Raw genomic sequence first — 22,510 nt, 5'->3', positions numbered from 1 at the left:
TCATAATGGCTTTCGATGACTTGTGTTCTCTTCTTTCAGGCGTCGAATCGCTTAAACATTCCCAACATTCCCAGCTGATGCACCTTGCTCAAAGATTGCATACTTAGTTCCAACATTTCCTGCAACAATTCCAATCATAATGGTTGTTATTAATTAGGTCTCAATTGAAGAAAATCAAGAAATAGCAACAAGAGTACTTACCTCCTGGCATGACACCTGTCCCACCAGCAATTCCAGCTGCAGTGTTTGCAACTAGGTTGCCATAAAGGTTAGGAGTCACCTGAAAGATTCAGTGAGGAAGAATGTGTAAAAAATGGAAATGATGGTGTATGATTGATTAAGAAGATAAGATTAACATACCATGACATCGAATTGCTCAGGCTTTGAAACAAGTTGCATGCAGCAATTATCAATAATGTTTTCGTGCTATTTGATGTTGGGATATCTTTTAGCAATCTCCCTACAAGATTCCAAGAAAAGACCATCTGCAAGCTTCATGATGTTTGCTTTATGAACAACTGTTACAATCTTTCTATTGTTGAGATGAGCATATTCAAAAGCATATTGTTCTATGCGTTCAGAGCAGAACTTTGTGATCACCTAAAATGACACCATAATCAGACACAATATAAAGAAACTTATATACAACAGTTCAAGAGTAGCCAATTTCACATAGGCATTTCATCGAACAACAAGCATGCGATGATAATGAAATTAAGAAACCCAAATGTACTTTAAGACTTTCAACGACACCAGGAACAACCTCATGCTCCAAACCCGAATACTCCCCCTCCGTGTTCTCCCTGATAACCACGATATCGATGTTTTCATGCCTAGTAGGCAACCCAGGCTAATTAAAACAACTCACAAGCAAGACATACAAATCCAGTTCTTTCCTCAACAGAAGATTCAACGAATTAACCCCTCCGCCCACCGGCATAATAAATTCTCCCTTCAAACAAACTCTATTCTTCTTAATTGAAGCCATAACATCACCAGGTACCGTGTTCATGTCGCCATGAACTTTAAATTTCTCGAAGGTAATCGGCGCACGCATTGCCTCGAAGACCTGTTCAACGGCGCTGGTCACCAAAAGACCGATCCCATCGCCAGGGATTAGAGTAGCGAGTCTTGGAATACCCTCTCCGGTAATAGGGTTAACTGGTATTATGTTAATTAAGAGAGAGAGATAGAGAGAGAGAGAGAGGGTGGGTCCCTTTAATTAAATAATTATAATTTTTTTTCTTTTTTTTTTAAATAGAGAAAACCTCATAAATGGTCCCTATGTAATGAAATGACGAAAATGCCCCTCATTTAACGGTAGAAAGCTGACGGAGTTAGGCAGAAGGACCATTTGTTAAATTTTTTGAAACCACAAGGACCATCTGTAAGGTTTTTTGAACTTAGGGACTAAACTTGATATTTTCGAAAACCACAGGGACCATTTTTGAAGTTTTGTCTTATTTATAATACCTAATATACTCTTATAGTATTTTAATGTAATGAACTTTGTATGTTTTAAACTTGTTGTTGTCTTGGACTATTATAAAATACTCCCATAGTATTTTAACTTTATGTTTTGATCTAGAATTCCCTTGAATAGAGTTAGGTAAGTTTTAAGACTATTGCAACACCACATCACTCCCAAACACGTGTCGATCACATCTCAAATGAATATAGTTGATCAAGCTATATTGATCCGATATATGATTACATAACTGTCCAGGTTTGACTGCAGTGTTCAACCTTTAAATACTTATGTTCTGTTCTTCTTGTGATTGTTTTTCTAGTATGTATATATGTATAAGCATGTAGGTATACTTTTATAAAGTATTGTTATATTCTTAAAATATATTATTATTCAAAGCACTACGGTCCCATTGTATTTATAGTTGTATATCTTTTATAAGTTGATATACTTAGCTCACTATAAACAATTCTCTAATACCAATCTATATCACCCCCAAACCAGAACGGCGGAAACGTTCGGGGCGGAGGACGTCATGTTTAGTATCACAACACATGTATCATAGTAATCATAGTAACAAACAATCATTTTATTAATATTAAAGTGCTTACAAAGTGGTGATTCACAAAAGATTTAATCCAAAAGAAAATATCAAAACAAGACATGAAGCTACTATACTTCATCTTCTGACTCCCGGAGCGCATACCTGTCTACTAGTTTCCTGAGAATACAAGTTATTTTGAAAGAGTAGATTAGCATTTAAGCTGGTGAGTTCATAAGTATTTTAGTGATGTAAAGTATTTTGTAAGTTCTTTTTAGAAAAGTTCGCCTGTTCCTTCAGAGGATCCTATATCTTCTAATGTAATGATTGAAAGTAAAAAAGACTCTACAATTCCATCTATGAGTACTAAATGGATACAAGTTATATACACTTTAGAGTAAACAGACAATTGATTGTGTGAATCTGACCTAAGCCCACAACCAAACAAGGAACAGGGAATGAGGCGGAAAGCACACATCCAATTGTTTGTTAGATCTTCATTGTATACAACCCTGACATATTCATTTGGTACTTACAGAGTTAACTGTAATAGTTCCTTTATTTGATGAAAATATTCTTTAAGAAAACCCCTTATTTCCTTTAGTAAAAAAGGTAACCACAATAGTCCCTTCTATAATCACTTATTTTATACAAGCTATATAAAATCTAATATCGAACAGATAGTTAATTGTATGAATCTGCCCTAAGCCAACAACCAAACAAGGAACAGGAAGTAAAGCAGAAAGCACACATCCAATTGTCTATCAGATATTAATTTATATATAACCCTGATGTGCAAACTAAGGTATTATAGAATTAACAACTAAAGGTCCTTTAAGTTATACTGGTTTAAAAAAATGGATTAAACCCTTTTACTGATAAGTTTCTAGTTTAGTCTACTACATGTTCTATCTGAAAAGTATGTTTTTGTAATAGAAAAACGATGTATTGAATTTGTATACTATGACCTGACCCATACCTGGTAATCCTTATGATTACTTGGTGTATACGAAATATATATATATATATATATATATATATATATATATATATATATATATATATATATATATATATATATATATATATATCACTAAGATCAGATAGATAATAGATTGGGTGCATCTGCTCTATGCCCACAACCAAACAAGGAACAAGAAATGAAGCGGAAAACATACATTCTATTGTCTATCGGACCCGATTAATATATATCCCTGATGTATGCACTAAGGAATCCTAAAGTTAGCCTTATAGGCCCATTTCTAAGTGAATGTTCGTGTTACTAGGAAGTTATGTGCTTTATTTATTATTGTCCGGTACTTTGTAGAGGTACCCCTTTAGAAACAAATCCAGTACTTTATAGATGTACCCCATATATATATATATATATATATATATATATATATATATATATATATATATATATATATATATATATATATATATATGTATATATGTATCCTTATACCACTTTTATTATCATCTTTTGTTTAGAACAATGAGTTAATGATACTTTCCCTTCCTAGGTTACTGGGAATTATTAGTAAAATGTGTTAATCATGATTTGTTCTCCTGATTATAGTATATTGTATGTTCCTCCCTGTTTCTCTTTATAGTATGTTCCTCCCTGTTTCTCTTTAAAGTATGTTCCTTCCTGTCCTAGTTATAGTATGTATTGAACCCCTAAACTATACCTATTATAGTTTACTAGTACGTTTACTTGAACTGTCACTGACTTGAATAAAAGACACATTTACCTACTGATTTATGATTGTACTTTAAAAACGGTGTTTTATAAACAATAAAGTATCATAACATAAAAAGAGTTTTTGAAATGGTTTTGATCACTTATAAAACTATAATAAATCCTTTAAAGTGATGGTTATCACAAATAACATTTACACAATTATCATTGTGTTCAACTGGTATTCCCCCCTTAAAAGCATTTAAAACATTTAAAAGATTGATTATAGGGGTATGAACTCACCTTATGTGGGTGATTCAATTGCATATTCGTGTAAGGATGAGAAGTTCCACGAAAGAATTCCCGAGACACAAACGAGTCCTAAATGACATATAATGGCATATATAGGCATGTAATTCGTGTTTTACATAACTAACATGCAAGGACACACCCTTAGGACTTGGAAACAGTTGAACTAAGTTTTACAATTACATGTGATTGACTAAAGGAAGTTTACGGCCACACAAGGGAGTGTACGGCCAAGGGGTGTATAGTCAAGAAGTGTACGGCCGTACACTCATGGAAAAACATGCAAAAGAGGTGTTTGATCCATGGGGAAACTAGTGTGTCTAATGCATAACAAGAAGATGAACAAAGCTCTCATTTTGGAGGGTCTTGAGGTGTGTACGGCCAATGAGCCCATGAAGGGTTCACGGTCGTACTTCCTTCAAGATCATGAAGGGATATTGAAACATGATGAATCAAGGCTTGGGTCTAATGGTCTTTCAAGTATAACAAGGTACATGAAGAAACACTTAAAATTTTAGGATCCTTGGGAGTTCACGGCCACCAAGAACAAGTGTGTGTTCTTGGTGTTCTTGGTGAAATATGATCTTGAAGATCTAGACAAAAGTGGTGAATTCAGGGATGAAGTCATCGGGTTGTACTAGATTAAGAAGGATATCAAGGTATACAAGGAAGAATCACTTATGATTTGGACGAGAAAAGGACTAATTCTTGATGATACTTGAGAGTGAATTTGGGTGTTCTTGAGTTGAAAGTGTAAGAAATGAAGAGTAATGAAGGAATACCCTACATAAGGGCATGAGTTCACGACCACCATGAGTGTACGGCTGTACACTCATGTGTGCGGCCGTACACTCCTCTTAAAGGAGTTCTTGGTCGATTGTAACATGATGATCGTAAGTTAGCATAACTGTAAGTCCCCAAAATGCTTGAGTGTCAGTCAGATCCGTTTGATGATGTGGAATCCCAATCAAACGGATGATGCCAGGTCACAATAAGAAGAGAAGGAGAAGAAGAAGATAATTAATCTTGTATTATTTGATGATTAGAATGTAAATCCGAATACAAGATTCATACACACTAACACACTCACTTCTTCTCTCTAACTTTCTCTCTCTACAATATGCTCTCCTTTCTCTCTCTTCTAGCCGTACACTTGCATGCACTCCTCACCCTATATATATGAGACACCAGCCGTACACCCATGTACGGTCGTACACAGGTGTGCGGCCGTACACACGAGTACGGCCGTATACAACCACAAAATTACATATTATATTATAGAAAAATATATTTTCCTAGAAAAGAAAAGTATAAACCATAATTTTGACCCAACAATCTCCCCCTTGGTTTATAGATTTCTTTTCTAATTGACCCAACAAGCTCCCCCTAAAAAGTAGCTGGCTCTTCTTGTCAATCTTCATTGGGAGCTTGGCTTCAGCCTTAATCTTCAATTTCTTCACAGCTTCAATATGAAGATATGAATCTTCAATGAATGACTTCATCCTGAGTGGTTGGGCATTTCTTTAATATTTGACTCTGAACGCATATTGGGTGAGGAGGCTTGATGTATTGATTCTTGAAAGAGAGCGCTTTCAGCTTGAGAATCTTCAGAGAGAACTAATCTTCTGGATCACTTCAGCAGGTTCAAGATAGCAGCAGAATGATTGAGGAGGCTTCAATGCAATCCGTCAAATAATCTTCAATTTCAGCTTCACCTTGTTTCTGGGGGAAGGATTGAATGTTTAAAGAATAATCTTCATTTCTTGCTCCTTCGAATGAAAATTCTTCGATGCTCATGGATGAATCTTCGTCTCAGAAATCTCGATATAGACTCCATGAGTCTCATCTACATCTGAATTCATTTTTCTAGACAAAACAAAACTAAAAGAAAACTTTAGCACACAATATTTTTGGGTTTTTCATATTTTCTGAAAAAAATAAAACAAAAATAACACTATTTTTTATTTTTAATTTTCTGATTTTTTGTTTGATTTTTGATTTTTTTTTTGTTTGATTTTTTTTAATTCTCCCCCTAAATTTGTGCATAGAGGAAAACTATGAACAAATTTAACAAAAAGAAAAATATTTGGGATCAAAGTTGTGAGACAGCCTGAACTTGTTTATCAGTACCTTCACCTTCATGAATAGATCTGGTCAATTGTCAGTATTGTGATCCACTTAAACACGAAGGATATCGACAAACTTTTCTAAATAAACCATTTAGCTGACGACAACCATGGGTATTGTTGTCCACTTAAATTAAGCAGCGAGATCTACAGACAACCTCTAAATGGTTCAATTTTAGTTGCACTAAAATGTGTTCCCCACTTCCCGATATACCCTGGTTATCAAGAACTTCCTAAGGACTCCTTACTTTAGGTGAGTAAACAATTATTAAGGAGGAAGTCAGATTTAGAAATAGGTGCATATGTTGTGTCCCAGGTTGGATCTCTTTCAATCACGCAGAGGGGACAACATATCACTAACAGAGATAGAGGGACTATAAAGATAGAATGTTGCATATGTTGTGTCCTAGGTCAAATCTTTTGATCACGCAGAGGGAACATATGGCTAAAAGATAGGAATAGTTTCATAGACAAGGATGTGCGTAGAAATAAAGTTGCATATGTTGCATTCCAGGTCGTATCTCTTCCAATCACACAGAGGAAGCAACATATGACTGACAGATAGAAAGAAATAAAATAATTTCCTACAGACCTACTTTGTCAGAACCCCCAGTCGCCCTATCAGAACCAGAATTAAGGACATAAGTCCTTACATCAAGGAAAAGTTGAACCACTATTCTAGATGCGTATTAATTTAGTTTATCCCGTAGGTTCCCGTGTTTATCTGACTGCTCAATCTACCCGAGCGTCGTATGGTCAGCCCAAACAATCTTATCCAAATCCACAACGTCAAATCCTCCGTGCCTACCAGCACATTGAACACAGAGTCTAGATAATTCAGATTCAGTCCCTTACACTGGTTTTAGACTGCCCGTTATCACTTTATCTTTATATCACTTCCCAAAAAATACCCATTGACAAAAAACTATAAGAAAATTAAAGAAAAATGTCTTTGAAATGAATCAATGTAAGATAAACTCAAGAGTATAGAGAGCAAAATGCAAATCATAATTCACCGATTGAATTGTCATCCAGAAGGTCTGAGAACAGCACGCATAATCTCAAAACAGATCCGAAAATTTTCATGTCGTTAAGCACAAACCCCATGAGTGATCCCTTCCTTTCTTCCTTTCCCACAAAGGACATATGCTCTCAAACAAACATCTGAGTGTTGCACAGTAGAGAGATGCCTCCTATCATGTGCCTAGAACAGCCACTATCAACAAACTGAAGTTTGATGATATGCCTCCATAGCTGTTCCGACACAGAGCAGGATCAATTGGTCTTTGGAACCCAGTCCATTTTGAAACTGGTTCGACCTTTGTCTTGAACGCAAGGTACTTTCTCCCATGAGATATCTTGTTTATCCGAAACAGAAGATGAAGAAATATTAGATTCATTAGTTGATTTGGGATATTGAGCTCTGATACTACTTGTAAGTCCCCAAAATGCTTGAGTATCAATCAGATCCGTTTGATGGTGCGGAATCCCAATCAAACAGATGATGCCAGATGACAATAAGAAGAGAAGGAGAAGAAGAAGATGATGAATCTTGTATTATTTGAGGATTAGAAATATAGATCCAAATACAAGAGTCACACACACTAACACACTCGCTTCTTCTCTCTAACTTTCTCTCTCTACAATATGCTCTCCTTTCTCTCTCTTCTAGCCGTACACTTGCATGCACTCCTCACCCTATATATATATGAGACACCAGCCGTACACCCGTGTGCGGCCGTACACACGAGTACGGATGTATACAACCACAAAATTACATATTATATTATAGAAAAATATATTTTCATAGGAAAACAAAGTATAAACCATAATTTTGACCCAATAATAACCCTACACCCAATCCTTAAGTGTACTAGGCTTAGATCCCATAAAATGATCCTTAACAACGCTAAAAGATAGCAGAAACGAGTCTGACACTCGTTTGATTGATTGGACTTTACAAGATAAAAATTTTTGGGTTGTCACATTATTGAGGCAAGACTGTCATGAATCCGACTGTAGATTGTCTAGGTGTTTTAGACATAGCACAAGTTTGCTGCAGTGTTTATGAGTACTTCTGGAATAAGATTCGAGTATTGGATTAAACCCACGCTCATCTGAATCACTTCATGGATTTTATCACAAATAATTGTAAGACAATAATATCTTATATTCTTAAAATAAATATGTGTGAGTTGTAGCTTACAAATTGGTTACACATTGATGATGCGTGAACGTACCAGTAACTTGATGTTATAAAACACATTGTTGTGTGTGATTTGATGAGTAAATATAACAAGCATATGAGTCAAATTTTATCCATTCCTTTGACCCTTAGAGGGATAAAAGCAATATCTGTGGGCCCCTCGATGATTTAGTGATGACACCCTAAGCGCTTGGCCAAGCCTGAACTGATTTGATTTGTTCAATTAGTCAGTTGTCATAAATCGAAAATCGGGAAACAACATCTGGACAAAGAGAATGATTATAATCCATGTCTCAATCCATATGATATGTTGTACAATGGAGGAATATATGATCCCTTATCTAATGGATGCATCATTGACTAGGTCAGAGTTCGACAACGACTTTTAAGAGCTACGATTTCTAGTCTGGTTGTGGAGTCGTACTTGCAATAATAGTTATTAGACTTATCAAAGTGGGAGACTGTTGGATTAGGTGTCTAAGCCCAAAAATATAATTGGTATGTATTTGACCCGATAGTAGCATAGTCCATTTAGGTTCCCTTCACCAGAGTAATTTGATAGGATGGACTTTTGAGAAGAGTTATGTGTGATTTATTAATATATTATAAGTTCTAATATATTAATATGAAATCATATTATTTAATTTGTATTGATCAAGATTTAATTTGAAATTAATTTAGTGATCAAAAGGTACTAATTAAATATACGGGGACTGATTAAGTAAATCAATGATTCTTATAGTATGGGTCAATGATCCATGGTTATTCAGGATGGGTTAAACCAATATGATAGTCCATGGATAGTCCATGGATTTTTAACCCATAGAGCCTAAGTAATATGAAGGGTCTTGTGACTTAGGGTTTACATGGATGTAACCCTAGACTTTGCCACACTATAAAAGGAACCCATAGTCACCAAAATCGACTCTCATGCATTTCTAAGAAGAGTGATAAACGATTTTGTGTGCTAAGTAGCTTGTATCTCAAGTCCTCCTTTGTTCATGGTGTTTGTCAACCATTTGAGGCATCACATTTGAGGTGCTAAGTTCTTAAAGGCCAAAACTTCAAGCTACAACAAAGAGGTAATTCCATAACTCAATTCTATGTTGTTTATGTCAATTATATGCTAGTTGTAGGCTTAATGCTTTGTAAACAATATTTCATGTATGTACACCATAGGATGTTGTAGTATACTAACCCAACAAAATCCATACCTGTTAGCGACTTTATTAAAAACATTCATCGACTTAAACCGAAAGGAATTCCACGAAGAGTTATTACCCATTGAGTTGAATGGTTTCGACATCGTTTTGGGAATGGATTGGCTTAGCGCCAATGATGCCGAAATACTATGCCGAAAAAAGATAGTAAGAGTAAACCCACCGAGGAAAGTGTCATTTATGGTGTACGAGGACAAACGTAGAATGAATTCTAGAAATACTTCTCTAATGAAGCCAGAAATGCTTGTCCAAAGGATGCACGTCATACCTGGAATTTGTGATCGATGCTAAGAAGGAGAAGACGCAGATGCAAAATATACCAGTGGTGTGTGACTATCCGAAAGTCTTTACCGAAGATCTTCCTGGATTACCACCTGATAGACAAGTAGAATTTCGGATATACTTGTTACTAGGAACAACACCAATAGCAAAAGCACCATACTCACTAGCACCAACGGAGATAAAGGAGCTTATGACACTACTTTATGAGTTGTTAGACAATAGTTTCATTAGACCTAGTTCATCACCCTGGGGATCTCCGGTCTCATTCGTGAAAAAGAAGGACGGAAGCATGAGGATGTGCATAGATTAAAGAGAGCTGAACAAGGCAACGGTAATGAAAAAGCACCCATTTCCAAGGATTGATGACTTGTTTGATAAGCTGCAAGGTTCAAGCTATTTCTCAAAGATTGATTTTAGGTCAGGATAGCATCAGCTGAAGGTGAGAGAGCATGATATTGAGAAAACTGTGTTTAGAACAAGATATGGACACTATGAGTTTTTGGTTATGTCATTTGGACTGACCAATGCTCATGCAGCATTTATGGATTTAATGAACAGGGTTTGTAAACTATTACTCGATAAATCCGTAATAGTGTTCATAGATGGCATTCTGATTTACTCAAAAAGCCATTAGGAGCATGGCGAGCATCTACGAGAAGTGTTAGAAGTGTTGAAGAAGGAGAAACTATATGCAAAGTTCTCCAAATGTGATTTCTGGATTCGAGAAGTCCAATTCTTGGGTCATGTGGTTAACTAAGAAGAGATAATTGGTATGTACTTGACCCGACTCGGCATGGTCCATTTGGGTTGCATGGCATCGGAACATTTGGATTGATCGTTTGTATTTCTATATAGTTTATTACCCAAGTATCAAAAGATTGTATGCTAGTTAGGGTAATACCTTGGAATATTCATATTTGCATGTATAATAGAGAAAACATAGATCCAAGGTATTTAGGGTTGCATGTACACTTAGGAGTGTTAGAATGCTCAAAATCTCATCACTTCTTATCTCCCATCTTAAGACCTTATGACTCACGTCATGAGCACAGTCTGAAGCCAAAATACAAATATTTAAGTCCTTAATCTGATAAGCCTCATACAATAACTTTTCAGAAGGTCTTATAACTCCAAAATACACTTAAAAGTCAATGCTTTATAGACATGTATGTCCAATACTTGTCTAGATCTCATTTGGATCAAAAGTGTAGAAAATGTCATCAACCTCTCATGTAAGGATTCAAAACCCAACCATATACTAGATCTAACTTCATTACACTCTTACGACCTTTAAAACCCATAAAGTTGTCAACTTTTTGCTTTCCATTCATTCAAACTGGCTCAATAAGGAGAAAAGTGGGACAAAACTTAGATCTAGCCATATACAACAGTAAAGGTGGAAACTTTAATACTTGCAAGGTTCCGGAAACAATATGAGGTGATGATGATGTTGATTCCTTCCAAACATCACCAATAGACCACCTTCTTCTTATTCTTCTTATTCTTCTTCTTCTTCTTCTTCTTCTTCTTCTTCAACCCAAGTAATGCTCCAAAAAGGTCAAGAATCAAGCAAGGAATGAAGGTTAGGGTTTAAATAAGGTGAAAGGGCATTAGAGGTAGAAAATGAACCCCATAAATGGCTAAGAGAGGCTTAAATACAAAGGACACCCTAAAAGTGTTGGGTTTTAGTATACTACAACATCCTATGGTGCACATACAACCCTAAATGCTTTGGATCTATGTTTTCTCTAATTATACATGCAATATTGGTTCCAAAGCATTAAGCCTACAACTAGCATGCAATACACATAAACAACATAAAATACAACTTACTGCCCCAAGTGTGACAACTCAAATGGTTCAAAACACAACTTAGATAAAGGATGACATTTGAGAGAGTTTCTTGCATACAAATAGGTTCATATGAACTCATAGAACATTAGAGTGGTCGATTTTAGCTATGAGGTCATGTATATATATGTTAGGAATCCAAGAGTCATGGGAAAACCCTAATCTATACTCATAGGCTTATTATCCATGATCCATGATTCAAGTGGGCTAACTCTTTATGGATTCATCCATAAACTTAGTCCATCATGTATCATAAGACCAAAATATATATATATATATATATATATATATATATATATATATATATATATATATATATATATATATAACTAATTTACATAATTAGTCCCCATTAATTTAATTAGTCTCTTTTGATCACTAAATTAATTCCAAATTAATTCTTGATCAATACTAATTAAATCATATGATTTCATATTAATATATTAGAACTTATAATATATTAATAAATCATAAATAACCTCTTCTCCAAAGTTTGTCCTGTCAAATTGTTGTGGTGATATGCAACCCAAATGAACCATGCTGCTCTTCGGTCAAGTACATACCAATTATAGTTATGGGCTTTGACACCTAATCCAATAGTCTCCCACTTGGACAAGTCTAATAACTATTATTGCAAGTACGACTTCCTAACCCGACTGAAAATCGTAGCTCTTAAAAGCCGTTGTCGAACTCTGACCTAGTCAATGACGCGTCCATTAGATAAGGGATCATATATTCCTCCATTCTAGATATCATATGGAGATGGGACATGGATTATAATCATTCTCTTTGTCCATCTATTGTTCTTGATTTCCAATTTATGACGACTGACTAATTGAACAAATCAAATCAGTCCAGGCTTGGCCAAGCACTTAGGGGTGTCATCATTAAATCATCGAGGGGCCTACATATATTGCTTTTATCCCTCTAAGGGTAAAAGGAATGGATAAAGTTCGACTTATACGATTGCTTGTACTTACTCATCAAATCACACACAACAATATGTTTTATAACACCAAGTTACTGGTGCATTTACATATCTTAATGTGCAACCGACTTGTAAATTACAACTCACATGTCTTAGTTTCAAGAATATAAGACACTATCGTCTCACAATCACTCGCGATAAAATCCACGAAGTGATTCAGATGAGCGTGGGTTGAATCCAATACTCGAATCTTATTCCAGGAGTACTCATGAACACTGCAGCAAACTAGTGCTATGTCTAAAACACCTAGACAAACTACAGACCCATTCATGACAGTCTTGCCTCAATACCTACTTCCAAAGTATGATCGACTGTGGATGGTTTGAATAAACTACTTATTCAGGTAGTCAAAACATGCAAAGTGAAACACGAGAATAATACTAATCCTATATGGCCCTAAAACGTTTGAGTGTCATATTGATTACTAATTATTCATTGTATAATGTTTCCTATAATCAACTTAATACTTGGATTAAAACAATAGGTGTTCCATGCTCCAAGCATGCACACCATGTTTATATATGATCCTTACTTTGTGAAATAGATCAATTGACAACACTTCAATGATGCTCATTTCACAATTCCAAATCCTTGCTGTAAATGTAAGAATATCAAATTCTTGCCATTTACTGTAATTTGTTAGATTCTAAACTTATATGCAATGATCCTCTTGTAATGACTATGCCTAAAAGTCACAGAGACTTGGCAACAAACATTACAAAGTATTCCAATGGAGATAAATTCCATGGAAACGAAGTCTTAAATTCAAATTATATTCCTTTGAACATCCTTTTTGCAATAAGTTTCCTAATGTTACATAGATTTAAAGAATAACTTCCACTTTTGGAACCATTTCCATGTCCCATTTTGACTATCACTTCTGAACAAGAGTTACCTCTTCTCAGAGTGTGTCAATATGGTCCATCCATTTTTATACTTCCAACTACAAGCGACGAATCCTTGGCGAACCTTAGATTGTCCTTAACAGTTGTTAACCACTTTAGTCATATCCGGTTCTAATCCTTGTTCCCTCTTAATGCCCTAGGCATTTGGAAAATTTAAAATGGATGAATATTATAGCACATGTAATCGATCATATGCCCAAAGCATATTGGACACGATTCATAAAGATATGATACTTGACCAGTCTTTTGCTACAATATTTCTATTTGCCATGTTCTCATAATTTTGATTATGAAGAGGGATGTCGTAATCATAATCAAATTTGGAGAACGCAATTAACATTTCCATATATAGAATTTCCTTATGTTGAACCATTCCAACATAACATTCATATATATTTGACTAAATTTGATTAAAAACTCAATCTAATCTTTTAGATTTTGAAATGAAGTACAATTTCCTCTCTCTTAATTATAGCAAAACAACTTTTCAAATCCTGCAACTTTGCGATTTGAAACCTTTTGTTTTTCTATAATTAACATTGTTAACTTGCAACACTTTCCATAATAATTATGCTCCCACTAGCGTAATAATTATTATCTTACTAGCTAACACTTATGCTCCCACTATCTCTGACATGTATTCAGAAATCAACTGGATTTTTAGAAATCAATACTTATTGACTTCCTTTCTGAAGTTCTGATTTCTGATACGAGATGCTTCGATAATACTTTATCTAGGCTTCTCAAACTCATACACCTTTCCTTAGATAGCTCACATGTGTTTCTAAACAATTTTAGAACTTACAGCAATAAGTCTCAAATGTTTAGACCTTTGCCATTTCTCACAATTCGAACTATGAAGAGGGACGCCGTAATCATAATTGAATTTGAGAATGTAAATATCACAATTTCTATCTCTTTAAAATCTACTAAGTGAAAGTGCTTCCTCACAATCATTTTCATGAATTGGAGAAGAACCTTATGACATTTAGATTTTTATGGTGTATATGTTCCTATCCATTTGAATTTGTCATAACCATAATCATAAGACAAGGTTAGTGCCAAATCCAAACTCATATGGACTAAACTTGTTCAATCTTAATTTCTTTCCACCTGGTAGCACAAGGGCCTACCATGTCTTCCAAGTTGTTAAGTGATGTGCACAAAAGTACCCACTAATTTTAATATTTATAACCTAACAAACTTAAACTAACTATGCACTTATAGGTAGTGTACCTAGTCGGATTATAGTATATTGGGTAAGTCGGGTGTCGATCACAGGGAACGGTGTTACTAATTAATCTACTTACTATTAAATTAACCTAATTATTAACAAGTTTAAAAGGGGGTTTTATCTGATTTTACAAGACCAAGCGAACTTAACTCAGTTTCAATAAGTAAAAACACAATCTTGCTTAGTTTGAATCCACTTCTTCCTTATGGCTAGCTAATGATTATGGATTATCTAGTTGGTTTTAATTATATTAGTAGTTTAGTTCTAACTTTACCAATAATGAACTAATTCATGTCAAACTATGTATGTTCACACACAATTAAACACAGAATCAATTATGAATATAAATGTGCTATGTAAGATTTATTATGTAAACGCAATTATAGTCACAATACACGTTCTCTAACACAGCTAAGTTTATTTACTCTAATTACTAACTAAGATTGGTCAATCCTAGCTCTAACAATTCAATGCTCACTAAATCATTAGGTAAACAAGTTCATGCAGTTAATGGTCACTAAGCTACACAGAACATGCAATCAAGCAATTAGGGAAACAAACACAAGCATGCTAGGTAAACAAATCAAACACAAGCAATTTTACCAACTAAATAAATCCATAAAAATTAAGCTATTCATAAGTTAAAAGCTTCATCTAGCTAAACAAGAGTAGCTAGATTCAGCTGCTCATCATAGCAACTAACATACTAACACAAATCAAAGTGTAATAAAACATGTTCTTAATTAGCAAAAATAAACTAAATTATAGACCTTCACTCTTTTTGGTGTTGAAAGCCTCTTCCCAGAACTTTTCTCTGCTCAAAATCGTCTTCTGGAACTCCTCTCTCTTGCCAAAAGTCCCCTCTATTCGTAATGGTCAAGGATTTATATAGTTGCTGATTTTCACAAATTCACGTTGTGAATAATAAGATATTCACGTCGTTAGTTTCAGATAACCTTGCCCGTCAAGGATTCCTTCACCCGCGTACATATCTTCTAGAACCAACTCTCACGTCGTGAATCTTCAAGTTCCCACGACGTGAGAACGCTTTTTCCAGATTTTTCTTCTCTTTTAATCTTTTAATTCCCAAAGTTTCTTTCTTTAACGCTTTTAGTCCCTTTTCTTCAAAATGTCTTTTTTTGGCTGCAAATAACATTTAAGCTCATAAGTACCATTATTCTAAACAAATTACCAACTTATTAATAAAAATGTACTTAAATATTGCCTAAAATAGGTATAAATATGGCAATATCAAAATACCCCACACTTAGACTTTGCTTGCCCTCAAGCAAATTTAATCTTAACCCTTAATTACTAACATCACATAGAACAATCCAACTCCAGCTCAGCCATTATGCCAAGACCTCAACACATGCATTTGTGTCTAAAATTTTACTAAAGTACCCCCCCCCCCCCCATACTTTAAATACTCACAATCTTCATAAACACTCGCCCACTTTTTCCAAACAATGCTCATTTTATGCAACCCTCCGAATCCATCCGCAGAAAACCTCCTATCCTCAAGGTATTTTTAGTTGAGCAACCTAAGCATACATAATCTAGAATTACAATCTATGATACCACTATGGAGCTCTTTTAGAATTCTTCACTTCCTTGATAATTTGATCTTTGATTTCTTTGAATTCACCACCTTGTTGTTTGATTTCTGGTATCTTCAACTTTTTGAATTTCTTGGAATTTTGATCTTTTGATCTTCACTTTAATTGCTCCAAAATTCTTCAAACTTTTCTTGCAATTCTCTTTTTTTTTCATTACATGTACCTCACTTTTTCACTTAAAACCTACATGCTTAAGCAGAGGCCCTCAACCTCAACCTTTATTGGTTATGATAATAATTTTCCTGGATACATTTCAGGTTTAGGCTGCTAAACATATTGCATCCCTCAAACCAAGCGGGGTTATGTTTTTGTTCCATGATTTCACTAAAATAAGGGAGGCCACAAATGCACTATAACGTGTATTGGCTCAACTAAACATTTGAACTTTTATCGGATCATCCTACATAACACTAGCAACTACAGTTCAAATTATTATTACTAGATTCAATTATTAAAAATTTCAATTTTCAAATTTCAAATTTTTACTATCAAATTCTATCATTATCTAGCAATTGATTTTTTCTACCCCTACCCCACACTTATTTCATACAATGCCCTCATTGTATGCATAAAATAAATCAAAATTAAAGAAAAGAAAAGGGAGAAAAAGGAACAGACTCCCTTGGGATAGTGGCGGAAACATCTCCAAATGTGTGGAAAACGTGCATCTTGAATATGGACTCCGAAAATAGAAACTTGGATCTGGAACTCGCAAAATAAGGAATGTACCGGCAAAACATGAAATCGAGCCTTCAATCGTCTTCAAATGTGGTATAAATCTCCAAAAGTAGAACGACCAATGTGGGCAAGCATACGCCACATTGTATGGTGGAAAAATGAGCCAAAATAATCTTGAGAATAATGACAAGAAGAATAGAATCAACCCATGGAAGACTAAAATGTCTAGGGCCTTGAACTTGTAAGAATCTCATATTCACGACGTGAGTGTAATGCAATTCACGACGTGAAATTGTAATTACGTGTATTCTAAGATCCTCCTGATAACTGACTCACGACGTGAATAAGAAAAATTCACGTCGTGAAAACTGGGCAAGCAGAAAAATATTGCCAAATCTTCTTCTAATGTGCACAATTTAATCCAATGTCTAAATGTAGTAAGACTCTTCTAAATTCATCAGTTTTTGACTCTTTCGCTGACTCTCCACTCTCTTGACTCACCCCACACTTATTTTGAGAATATGGGTCTCGACTCTCGGCTTTAAACACTCCCGGCTAAAGACGTACGCACTCATACCTCGCTATCCTCTCTAGGCGCTCCTAGCAATTTCTGAGAAACAACCAACAACGAAGAATAAAAGTAACATAATATTCAAAGTAGTTCTTACAATCCCATAAAAATAAAAACAAACTAAAAACAAACCAAACAAAGTAAAAATAAATAACGATCAATCATCCTCCTCATCATCATGTGCTCCACTGGTTCCAGCTCCATCACCTGCGCGTCTGCCAAACTCCGACCATCGTGGGCAAATCGGGTAATGATACCCTAAATGAGTCGGCTGCTCCACCCCAAGATGTCAGGCAACATTCTCCACAGTGCCACCTATCCAATTGACACTTAACGATAACTGGTCAAAGTAACCAGCCATATCACTCCCAAAAGGCGTACCAACCATGGAAGCAGGTGGGTGTATTGGCTGCTCGAGGTCTCCCCTTCCTCTCACGTTCCTGCGCCTCGGTCTTGGTTCTGGCACAGGTTGGTCGGCAGGCTGATCATCATCATCAGCACCCTCACCATCTGACGGTACTATGCCCCAATGCGACCCAAAATTTTTGACCACCCGCATAGTTTCCAAATACCCCATGCCAAACTCATCCTCGTCCACACACGTCATGGATCTAGTAATATCAGGAACAACCAAATGATATGAGCAGGCCAATCGGGTAACAAAATTCCCTCCACAAATAAGGCTCCCAGGGCGCGAACTCGTGGCAGACCCAGCCAGAAAACGGGCTAGAAAATACGGGATGTTGCAACAGACATCGGGCTGTAAGATGCACCATAAGAAGAATAAATTTTGTTTAGTCACTTTATCTCCATGCCTCTTATGGTTGACGGAAAATGTGATGAACCGGTGGAGTAAGCGATGGATCGGGGACCGAATACTACTCTTGGGAGACACTCCGGAATTAAACAATCCGGATGCAATACTATGCCAGAAAGAATAACCTGTGACACCCTCCAGATATCCTCTAGCAGTCGTACTCAAAAACATGCCAAACTCGGGAGTCGTAGCCTCCTGTTGATCATATAGTCCGACTCTCCAAGCAAATTCAACCAGGCTGCACTCCCGGTACTCACCCCCCAAACGAAATACCAACGCCTGTGGCCAATGTGGATCTTGAACAGTTTCCTGAAATGTCACCGTTGAGAAAAACTCAACACAAAATTCCTTGTTGACCCGCTCTTGTACCCGGAACAGATTATGCCAACCAGAACAGGTAAACGAATACCCATCTCCAATAAATAACTTTGTCCAAAATGGGCCCACCCGGTCTACGAGCCCTACTTCCCTCAACCGTGTCCAATTGATTGTTGGAGCAACTGCGATTTCTCTGTTGTAGAGCCACCCCAATCTGTTGTTCCAACGGGTCAAGACATCTTGGGACATTGTTGCGGGAAAATTGTAAAACGGGTGCAAACTCGCAACTCCAGCTGGAATCTCCAACACAACCAAAACAATAATCCACAATTTAGAAATAAATGAAAAGCATTTTGTTCAGCCCCAGGATTCAGGTCGTGAATCCTTTAAGATTCTCGTCGTGAATTCGCATTCCCAGCAAGCAGAATCGCAACAAGGGGGGGGGGGGGGGTAAATCCAGTCAAAATATCAATGGTTTTTACTCCTATACCTCTTCCATACACATAGCATAAACATTCAAAGGTTATTACAAAGTTTGAAGAATTAATTTCGTCATTTCACTCAATTAACAAAACCTAACCCGAAGTTTATCTACTAGAGCAAAAACTAAACTTAATAATCAATAAATATTACCTTTGTTGGAAGTATTACGTAAGCACAAGGAGGATTAGGAGAATTGTCGGCTAAAATCGCAGCAATGGGGACCAAGGGGGACCAAACTTGCGCTTCCACGTCGTGAGGAATAAAGAAAATGAGGTTTTACTGGTTTCTAGGTCTTTATTCTGTGGTCCCATGTTTTCAAAAATTCACGTCGTGAATTCTGAAAGGTTCACGTCGTGAATTGCGTCTGGGCTAAAATTGGATCATGTACTCATCAACTGATCTTGGGCCTGTTAGTCTAATGGGATAAACTATATCATGGAGTATTTATCCAGTCCATTCATGATTCACGTCATGAATTGCTAAACTTCACGTCGTGAATACAGTCTGGAAGAGAAAAATCAATTTTTGACTTTAAACTAAGTTCTCAATTATTACTACTTTCATTTTAAGGTCCCTACATTCAGTGCTTAATTATGTTCTAATAGAGTTGGATGACATGATCTAAGTTTTTTTTTTAAAACTAAATATGCAAAAAGAAAAAGAAAAAAAATTGCAAACCAAACTTGGGTTGCCTCTCGAGAAGCGCTTCTTTTTCTGGGAGTCTTGAGCTAGACTCCGTGCCTCCTACGTTGAGTCCTCGGAAGAATCCACCACTAGGATCTTTTGTTCCTTGAATCGCCTCTTGTAAGCTTGAACTCGCCTTTTGTATGCCTTTTTTGAATTCTCTTTTTTAGTTTTGACCTCTTCTTCAAGCTTGCGTTTGGTACCTTTAGTTTCTTCCTTGCACTCCATAGCATCCTCCTCCTCTTTCACCACCGGCTTTGTCACTTTTGAAGTGATCTCCTCTTCATCACTTGTCATCTCATCATCCTTGCTTAGCCAAGAAGGTGGACTCTTGTAAGCTATGACTTCAACCAAAAATGGAACAAATGCTCTTGGTTTTGCTCTTTTAACTTGATGAACTGCCTTGATCTCTTCTTCCATAAGCTTTTCCAGTTCTTCTAGTTCATTATCTTCATTGATTGTGAACACCTCTTCTAGAACCTGTTCCTTTGGAAAGCCATCTTCTATCCCAAAAACTTTTTTTTCATCACCAACCCTCAAGGTGAGCTTAGACTCGCGAATATCAACCAAAGCTTCAGCAGTGTTAAGCAATGGGCGTCCAAGGATAATTAGAACATCGGGATCTTCCTTCATATCCAAAACTACAAAATCTATTGGAAAAACAAATTTTCCAATTTTCACCAAAATATCCTCCACGATGCCCCGGGGTTGTGTCACTGAACGGTTCGCCATGTGAATAGTCATTTTTGTAGCCTTCATCTTCTAAATTTCTAACTTCTGATAAAATGAATAAGGCATCAAATTAATTCTAGCCCCAGAATCAGCTAAATCATTAACCTTCATTTTGTTGCCAAATTCACATGGAAGAGTGAGGCGTCCAGGATCTCCCAACTTTTTTAGTGCCTCTCCCAATACAGCTTTTGAGCTTTGTTCACTTAGAACCACCTTAGAATGCTTCTTTAGTTGCTTGCGAGTGTCAATCACATCTTGCAGTATTTTCTGATGCTCAGGAATTTTGGATAAGGACTCGACAAAGGGAGTATTAATCGGGATCCCCTTCACATGCTTGACAAACTCTCTATGCTCTCTTTCCAGTGGACTAAGGGTAGCTTGGGAAGGAAATGCAAAGGCGGCTGATAAACCGAACCAATTACAGAATTTTTCTATTCATGACGGGCCCACGTCGTGAACTTATATGGTTCACTTCGTGAATTCTGGAATTCAGCAACTTCATGATTTTCGAGCTTGGTCTTCTTCAGCTTTGGATCGGGCTGCTGTGGTTCTTCTTCCAATGCCTCCAGGAACTCAGAGATGGCTTCTTCTTCAGTGTCTATGGCCATTACATAAGATTGGGTCTTCGTTTCGATATTTTTCGGGGATAACTTCTCATGGACTAGAGTGGCTAGATGACCAACTTGTACATCAAGGTTATGGATGGAGGCTTGCTGATTCTTTATTAAAGTTTGATGTTCCATAATAGCAGAATCAGTGGCGTCGTGTCTCTTTTCCGAAGCTTCCATAAACTTCATCAACATAGTCTCTAGATTGGGTTTCTTCTCGGCTGGTGGTTGCTCCTTTTGATAAAAGCATCGACCTGTCTGCCTATACATCTCTTCTTTTTGCTTCTTATACTCTTCATATGGCAGCCACTCCTTCTTCGGTTTCCTCCAGTCCTCATCAAACTTATCCCCACTCGAGTAGCACACTTGAGCTTTTCTGTTCCCAAACTCGTCTAAATTGCAGACCTTTGTCAAGTGTGGACCACTACATCTCTCACAACCCACTCTTATGGCATGTATTGATTGGTCCATTTGTGTTATCCTTCGATCCAAATTATTCAGCATAGCCATTACAGCTGCTATTTCTTCAGTTTGGGCCCCTCCACCGCCTTTGATTCCATCTTGCCTAGGGTTGTGGTATTCACGAGAGTGCTTCGCGAATTCTTCAATCAGCTCCTTGACCTCCCTTGGATTTTTCTTCGTTAAAGGTCCTTGAGAGTCAAGGAGTTGTCTCGTCATAACGTTGACCCCATCATAGAAGATTGACATCTCTTGTTGCACATTTAGATCATGCTGAGGGCAATTTCTGAGCAAGCCCTTGTACTGCTCCCATGCTTCGTATAATGACTCCCCCGGCTGTTGCTCAAAGTTGGCTATTGCCTTCTTGAGTTTGGCTATCTTTGATGGCGGGCAAAACTGGTCCAGGAATTGCTCACGCATTTGAGCCCAAGTGGTAATCGTACCCGGTGGAAGTGATTTTAGCCACTCCTTAGCAGCTCCTTTGAAAGTGATGGGAAGCATCCTAAGCAAGACGGTGTTTCTGTTGACATTTGGGACATTGAAGTAACCCGCAATGTCGTTGACTTCATCTAGATTCTTAAAAGCATCCTCATGATCTTTCCCAAAAAATGGGATATCCTTCAATGCAGTCAAGATGTGCCCTTTCAACTCGAATGTGGCAGTGGCAGGTATTGCGGGTTGGACTAAACTGGGACCCACATCTTCTCGGATCCGCTTCTTGTAAGCT

General features: G+C 36.7%; 1 non-coding gene and 1 pseudogene across 1 annotated transcript; one reads left to right on the top strand and one right to left on the bottom strand.

Annotated features, from left to right (window-relative positions):
- Positions 1-17,915, bottom strand: LOC128133725 (isocitrate dehydrogenase [NAD] regulatory subunit 1, mitochondrial-like; annotated as a pseudogene).
- A 4,133-nt stretch (positions 17,916-22,048) lies between these two features.
- On the top strand, positions 22,049-22,155 carry LOC111894083 (small nucleolar RNA R71). The gene has a single exon (XR_002851079.2). It is a non-coding gene; the product is annotated as a small nucleolar RNA R71 (small nucleolar RNA).
- Positions 22,156-22,510: the final 355 nt, after the last annotated feature.

The sequence above is a fragment of the Lactuca sativa genome, chromosome 4 (genome assembly GCF_002870075.4).
Source record: "Lactuca sativa cultivar Salinas chromosome 4, Lsat_Salinas_v11, whole genome shotgun sequence".
NCBI lineage: Eukaryota > Viridiplantae > Streptophyta > Magnoliopsida > Asterales > Asteraceae > Lactuca > Lactuca sativa.
This window is presented reverse-complemented; position numbering and strand designations above follow the sequence as displayed.